General features: G+C 51.2%; 3 pseudogenes; 1 reads left to right on the forward strand and 2 right to left on the reverse strand.

The window, feature by feature from the left end:
- Nucleotides 1-804: 804 nt before the first annotated feature.
- LOC102490424 (protein Mis18-beta pseudogene) lies at nucleotides 805-2,130 on the reverse strand (annotated as a pseudogene).
- A 1,118-nt stretch (nucleotides 2,131-3,248) lies between these two features.
- On the forward strand, nucleotides 3,249-8,028 carry LOC102490844 (transcription intermediary factor 1-beta-like; annotated as a pseudogene).
- On the reverse strand, nucleotides 4,971-6,762 carry LOC102479949 (chromodomain Y-like protein 2; annotated as a pseudogene).
- Nucleotides 8,029-8,111: the final 83 nt, after the last annotated feature.

Raw genomic sequence — 8,111 nt, forward strand, 5'->3', positions numbered from 1 at the left:
GAGAGGTGACCAGTTATGACGTACGTGTCACATGTGTCTGCACACACACTCCGACGACACAGAGTGGTATGGAGTCTTTGGTCTCTGCAGCTTGAGATCTGAGCTCTTAGGATTCTGAATGCCTGGCCTGGATCCCCCAAAATGTTGGCCTTCAGGCTGAAAGGACACTTGGCCTGCTGTGAGGCCCACAGTGAGCCCCACCCACACTCTCCACAACCCTGGATCAGGGACCGGGCGCTCCTCTCACAGAAGGTCCTCCACCTGGGACCTGAGGGCTGTCTGCATATCTCTGTATTATTTGCTGAATATACTGCAGATAGTCGATGATGTTAAAATGTTACAAATTGACAAACCTGGGTGGTGGCTTCACAAACTTTCTTATAATTCTCTACCCTTTTCTTCCAGCCAGAGCTACTTCTTTTTTTTTAGAATTATGTTATTTATTTATGTATTTTAATTTGACCAGAGAGAGGGGGAAAGGTGGAAAGAGCTAAAGAGGGAGAGGCAGTGGGAGTGAGTGAGAGAGAGAGAGCCACCAGGTCTGGGATTCAAAGGGAGGTCGACCATGTGGGAGTCCAGCGCCCCCAACCACCATGCCCCCTGCAGGCCCCTCCATACCCGTTCTTGAAGCCAGTCTTTGTCAAGAAATCATTAAACAACATTTCTTGAAGACAGCAGTAAAGGCTGAACCTGAGACTCAATTCCTGGCTCTGCATCAGTTCTCTGGCTTGGATTGGTCAGAGTCACTTCCTTCGGGGTCTTCACTAGTAAATTTAAACAGTATTCATTAGCATTACCTGCTCTTCAGCTCTGGATCTTTTCTGGTACATTGTGACTATCCATCTCAGATGCATTTCCGACGGCCCTTGTTTTCAAGTGGTAGCACACCATGTTGTCGCTGTAAAGGCAGAAGTGACCTCTCAAGGCGGCCAGAGAAGCATGGGTGGAGTAAAGATGGAAACCAACGGGAATCCCACAGACACTGCAGAGTAAAAGGTTGTAGGTGCTGCCCTTCAGCGAACCTTCAGTGCCAACTAGAAGGGTTCTTCCAAACGATGTGATCTGTCACTCTGGAGAAGACCACGGCCCAGGCCCTACGACAGGTGATAGGTGAGGTGCACGGAGTCGGCTAGCACAGCATGGCACTGTGTGCACAGTGAGACACTGCGCACCTCTCGGGCTGCAGCCACCACGGGAGCTGCAAGCTGCTGGTTCCTCCATCCCCAGCACCACAAGGCCGAGCGGCGAGGACCCCTGCACCACCTGCATGTCTCACTCCAGGGAAGTGCTAAAAAAGCGTTCTGTAGATGCCTTCTTTTTTTTTTTTAAAGAGGTTTTTGCTATAGGGCGCGGGCCCTTGCCAGACAGACATAGAGAGACAGAGAGACAAAAAGCGAGAAATCACCCCCACAAGGGGGATGGCCATGCCGCAAACCCTTCTCCTCCATTCTCCTCTTGCACATGCGTCCGACCTGAGTTTTAAGCCACCGGGTCCGGGACACGAAGTTTGGTCTACTACATGGGAGTCCAGCGACATAGCCATTACGCCAACTGCTGGTCCCTGCAGATGCCTCCTAAACATCACGAAAGTCACCACGGGGCAAATTCGCGTAGCGCAAACGATGCCACACGGGCGGAGCCGCCATCCTCCTGCAGTCCCAGAACTACTTCTTAATATAATTTTTGAAGTCAATCTAGAGGAATTGAGTGAAATAAAGAGAAAAGTGCTTCAAGTGTGAGGAAAGCTGCGAGAGGTAAAGAAACAGGAAGAGCTGACCGTCCTGGGCAAGTAGGTGACTCGATAGGAACAGATTTGCTGGGAGTGAAAGCTGAAGCCAGAAGGAAGGAGAAAGAAGCCTGAAGGGGAGGAAGCATGGAGTTCAGGTGGCAAATAGGCCTTAGGTGATCCTACTATCTTTTTCTTTCAGTTTTGACCAGAGAGAGACAGAGAGACAGCTCTAAGTGGCTCAGCTGCAGGCTGTTCTAGAACGAAACGATAGAAGTCAGTCTCCTGGATGGCAGAGCCCAGCAGCTCCTCAGGCAGTTCCGAGGTCAATCCTAGGGAGAAAGAAGCTTCCTGTTCATGAGTAGTTCTCCTCACATTTCCTGGTCACATGATCCTGCATTCATATTTCTATATTTTCTTTCACTTACTTATTTGTTCTATAAGGAAGAGTCAGAGAGAGAGAAAAGCAGACAGAAAGAAAGAGAGAGACACCCCTTCCAGGGTCTCCATGCCATGATCCACCCTCAGACTCAGCTGGCCCCAACCATGGGCACATGCACACGTGACCATCCTGCTCACGGAGAGCTGGAGCATGAACTCGGGCCCTTTCCCATGTGGCTCCAGTTACATTGCCCCTGGGCCACCACCTGGCTAAATTTCTATTTTTTAATGAAACTCTCTGGGCGCTGCCATCCCCATTGCAGTGTTTTTCCAATATTATCCAAGACATCACAGGTATTTCAGGTTTCAAGACAATTTTATGACCTTCAGTCTTAGGAAAATGTCTGGATTAATACCCAGTACGAAACAGGGGCCTTAAATATCAAAGGTTGGGGAATCTCACACAGAAATTCTCTAGTTTGGGGGCCAGAAAGTGGCGTGGTGGTTAGGGCACAGGACTCCCACATGGTAGACCACGGTTCAAGTCCTGGACCTGGTGGCTTACGTTCTCACTCTCCTTCTCTCTTTCTATGTCTTTCTCTGGTCAAATGGAAGAATTATAATAAATAAAAATAAAATAATTTCTTTTTTAAGAAATCCTCTGGTTAAAAATTCTAATAGCCTTTGCTGAGAGTTGCGCAGAGGCCTTTGCCCTAAGCTCCGGTGCCCCTTCCACACAGGGCTGTTGTACAGAGGATTACCTGTGTTACCCTGCAGCTTCTAGTCTATACTGTTGGGACTGGAGCGGTCCTTCTGGTTTCCATTTAATGTGTCCAGTTGATGTAGCTCAGAGGGTGGATTTACATACCAGATTACCAGATCCCACAGGGCTGACCGCAATTTGAATCCTGGCCCCAGCAGCTTGAAAAACACAGCAGAGGGAGAAATGGAGAAGAAGGAATCACAGTGTGGTCATATCACAAGGAGGGGGGCGGTTGCTAATGAAAGGTTCCTGCCAATAACCGGCCGATCCTCCTTGTCCAGGGAGTGCTACGGCGACCCCAATCAACCACAAAAGTCGGTTCTTGATGCAAAATACAAGAGGCTTTATTGCTAGCGTGCTAGGACTCCACTCTCGGTCATGCAAGACATGGTAGTGAGTGAAGCCCTGAACAAGGGGGCATTCAGGTTATACAGACATCGGTGAGGTGAGGGGAGGAAAGAATGAGGAAGTAGATAAGGGACCTGACTTCTCGCATGGAGCTGAGCTGGCCTGCAAGGAGCTGAGCAAGTCCTTGGGGTTTGTATGACTCAGGGCTTTTATCATAAAGGCGGCATCAGCTTAGTACAGAAGCGAAAAGGCAAAAGTTAAATGTTATCTTCACAGAGCTAAACAGGCACAGTTGGATTTTATTCTTACATTCCCCCATTTTGTGTTTTTTGGCAAGGAGTTTTATAAAAGTGGTGTACCCATAAGAGTATCGGGATAAGTGTCTCGGCAGCGCTCTGCAGGCGTCAGGCAGCGGCCCAGGAGGCGAGTCCCAGTGCTCGACCTAGCGGTGGTGGCAGCGGCCCAGCTGTTGGTGGCTAGCGCATTTGTGCCTGCGCGGTGCGCCCCGTGGCTTTTTTCCTTCCTGGGCTCTCCCGACGGCGTGTGAATGGCGTCCTCGGCAGCAGCAGTGGCCTTAGCTGCCTTTGGTAGCCCGGGCCGGACGAGGGTTTGGCAGGCGGTGAGAAGCACACTGCCGCCCCTTAGGGCATGGGCTCAGCCGCGGGTTCGGCATCTGCCTCAGCCTTGTTGCCCATGGAGGGCAGCGGCGAGGCGCTGGAGTTGCTGGACCACTGCAGTGTGTGCCAGGAGCGCCTGTGGTTGGAGTGGGAGCCGCGCATGCTGCCCTGCCTGCATTCAGCCTGCAGCGCTTGCCTTGGGCCTGCGCCGCCAACAGCTCGGGGGACAGCGGCGCAGCAGGCGATGGCGCTGTGGTGGACTGTCCTGTGTGCAAACAGCAGGGCTTTTTTCAAAGACATTGTGGAAAATCATTTTATACAGAGAGTCTGGTGCAGAGCTATTTGTTTTAGCCACAGATATCCTTCCTATTCATCTTTCTGGATTGTATTTCTATGTGGTTCATTGCTAGAATGCACCCAACAGTAGGAACCCTGTATGGGATTTGGTCTAGGGCAGTATGAAAATAGTATCTGTGTGAACAACAGACATGAGAATATATAAACAAAAATAAATAAATAAAATAAGTCCGATTAAAGAAAAAACAGTTTCCTAGTAGTTCATGTTTTTGCAAAACTAGGTTTACATATAATACACATAAATTATCAGAATTTTACTTACATTGTTTTAAAAATATATATTTAACAAAACATTTGTAAATGTACGATATCTGGGTTTGTAAATCACTCAGTTGGGTTTTAAGACCAAGTCCTAATAGTCACACAGATCTGCATCAGAGAGGAGACTGAAGCCAGGTCTACACAATCATTTTGCTCATCAGTCTAGAAATTTCCTGAGATTGGACATCCCCTGGCACTCAATGGACACTTAACCAGAGAGATCCATGACAGCCAAGTCTCCAAATCAGAGGCACTGTGTAGACACAGCCTGAATCAGAAGGATTGGGGGAAAGCAGTCTTCCCCTTCCTGGACCACGATGGTGCATTTCAGCAAGTGGGGAGAGGAAGTGGTACCTGGCAGAGCTCTAGGAAGAGAGAGCCCTCGAGAGCTTTCTGGCCAGCTAGGGTGGGTTTGTGGGAGAGACTAGGTCTACTGCGTTTCCCAACTGTTACACAAAATCAAACCAATGAGGAGCAACCAAAGGATATGAAGAAATGGACACAACCCTTGGTATAAAGAAACACCTTGACAAACTCCTTGGCCGGGGCAGACACTGGGCTCCGTTTTTCAAAACAGAAGGCAGAGATGAAAGTCAGGTGCCCTTGAGCACTGGGCCAAGTGAGTCAGGGCTCTTCAGACTTCATAAATTTTGTCCTGCAGGTAGCTGAACAGGGAATCCAGGCCCTTGGAGGAACTCCAGAGTTGCTTGAGCATGAGGCATTCTTTCTCGTTGACATCTTCCAGCACTGATTTCAGGAAGCTCCGAACAAGGCATTTGGACTCCTCCAACACCACGGCACTGCAGAACGCCATCTCCTTGACCCGCAGCATGACCTCCTGACTGAACGTGGTGGGCCAGAAGACCTGGGATACCAGCCCTCAGCTGCATGCTTCCTGGGCAGTGAGCTTCCGTCTGCAGAACAGCATCTTGTTGGCCAGAGCCACACCCAGGATCTGGGGGAAGGTGTAGGATGAGCAGCCAGCAGGTGTGAGGCGGATGGTGGCATAGGGCGTCTGAAAGCAGGCCTTCTCATTGGCCCACATGATGTCACAGAGGGGTAGGATGGAGGCACCCAGGCCCAGGGCCGGCCCATTGATGGCCACCACAATGGGTTTCTTAAACTGGATAAAGGCCTTCACAAAGTCCCTGATGGCTTCGGCAATTCGAGTGCTCTCCTTTCTTTGGTCGCTGGACAACCGACCAATTAGGTAGGAGTAATCTAGGCCGCTGCAGAACACAGTCCCCACTGCACTGAGGAGCAGCAGTTTGCTGTCATCTGTGGCTGCATTGCAGAGCGCTCACCGGACTTCCTTCATGATCTCAGGTGTCAGTGCATTGTTATCCGAGGTCTGGCTGGACAGCAAGATGTGGGTGAACCCTTCTTCTTTCCGCACGACAATATTTTGAAACCAACAGTTGCTTTCATTCTGGCGGACGCTGTACATGAGCCTCTTGTCAAAGACATAGTCCTTCTCTGTTTCCAGCTTTCTCTTCGCAGGGCTGTGGAGGTTCAATCCCCCATTAGTCAGAGCAGAGCCGAGCCCGTTCTCTGCCAGTGCTGCAGGGCTCACTTCACAATCACCCACATCCTGCTCTCCCACATGATCGTCCAAGTCCAAGCCAGGCTGATGCAACCCGTTTCCAAAGTGCCTCCCGTCCTTCTCAGAGCCGGTGTCCCTATTTTCCATCCCATTCTGAGACTTTTTCAGGGGCATTATTTGCAAACCGCTGAGGGTAGTCCTGTAAGACACCGTCTTGGCAGCTCGATCGCCCCCTGCAGGGGGCTTGCCTGAGTACCCCTTCTTTGGCTTAGATAGGGGAGGGTTGATGCGCTTCCGTTTATGGGAAGTCCCTTTGCTCTTCCTAGGTTCTGAAGGTCTATGGGCTAGTTTCTCACTCGCTGGGCTCCGGCTGTCACGTAGGAGCTTGGAGGTGTTAGGCTGTTTCCCTGGCCTGATCCTCTTGTCCTTGGACACATGCAGTCCATTGAACTCGTCGATAAACTCCTCACAGTGCAAGAGGTGGTGTTCTGGCTCCCACGTGACGTGTCCTCTTTTCTCCCATAGCCTTTCCACCGGATAAGATACTCCCATTTTTCTTTTTTATTCTTCCTCTTGTTTACAATCTTTTTTGCCATAGGGCGGGCGCCACCATGCCCTTGTTTACAATCTTTTTAATACTCTTCCACAAAGCAATGAGCATCATTCCCTGCTGACAGCTCTTTTAAACTGGAGTGTGTTTTGCCTTTTCATCCCTTCAACATGGCTTCTGAGGGAGGGGTTACTCATAACAGTCCCCAGAAGCCATGCCAGGCTGCGGAACTTGGCTCATCGGTGTGCGCGTCTGCTCACTCGCGCCCTCCGTGTGTGTGCGCGGGGACCAGCCAAGTCTCGAGATGGTGAGCACACAGTCTATTGCAACGTGTACAAGCATGAACCCCTCGTGCTGTTTTGTGAGAGCTTTGACATTTTCACGTGCGGGTCACGCCAGATGTCCACAAAGATTACCAGTACCAGTTCCTGGAGGACGTGGTGAGGAACCAGCGCAAACTCCTGGCCTTCCTGGTGAAGCGCCTTGGGGACAAACATGCCACCCTGCAGAAGAACATCAAGGAGGTCCGCAGCTCGATCTGCCAGGTGTCTGATGTGCAGAAGCGTGTGCAGGTGGATGTCAAGATGGCCATTTTGCAGATCATGAAGGAGCTGAATAAGCGAGGCCGCGTGTTAGTCAATGATGTCCAGAAGGTGACGGAAGGGCAACAGGAGCACCTGGAGTGGCAGCACTGGACCATGACCAAGATTCAGAAGCACCAGGAGCACATCCTGCGCTTTGCCTCTTTGGCTCTGGAGAGTGACAACAACACAGCACTGCTGCTGTCCAAGAAGTTGATTTACTTCCAGCTGCATCGGGCTCTCAAGATGATTGTGGATTTTGTTGAGCCAGATGGTGAGATGAAATTTCAGTGGGACCTCAACACTTGGACCAAGAGCGCAGAGGTGTTTGGCAAAATTGTGGCAGAGCGTCTTGGCACCAACTCAACAGGCCCTGCACCCATGACCCTTCCAAGAGCCCCAGAACCTCTGAGCAAGCAGGGGTCTGGAAGCAGCCAGTCCATGGATGTGCAAGAAAGCTATGGCTTCAGGTCAGATGAATTTTACACAAGTGCAGAGCCCCATGCGTCAGGTGTGAAGTGGTCCCACTCGGGTGAGGGCGAGGTGAGCGGCCTCATGCGCAAGGTGCCACGTGTGAGCCTTGAACGCCTGGATCTGGACTTTACAGCTGACAGCCAGCCACCCATCTTCAAGGTCTTTTTAGGCAGCATTACTGAAGATTACAACCTCATTGTGACCGAGAGTGGGGCTGCCGCTGCAGCTGCCTCCTGCCGCTGCAGCTGCTGGCCAGCCTGGGACTGCACCCCCAGGGACACCTGGTGCCTCACCCCTGCCTGGCATGGCCCCGCGCAGGGCGCTCTGGGGCCGCAATGTGGGGGCAGCGCCCAGTTGCCCACTGTCGCCATTTTTCTTAGCCGCCCTGCAAGCCCACACCAGCCCTCAGGTCCTGGCCGCCCACTAGGCTGTCCACAACCTAATGTGAAACTTGCACAGAAGTCTGTGTTTGTGTTAGTTTCCCATCCAGTGTTTCTCCCAAGATCAGCA

This window comes from Tupaia chinensis, unplaced genomic scaffold (genome assembly GCF_000334495.1).
Source record: "Tupaia chinensis unplaced genomic scaffold, TupChi_1.0 Scaffold000176_1, whole genome shotgun sequence".
Taxonomy (NCBI): domain Eukaryota; kingdom Metazoa; phylum Chordata; class Mammalia; order Scandentia; family Tupaiidae; genus Tupaia; species Tupaia belangeri.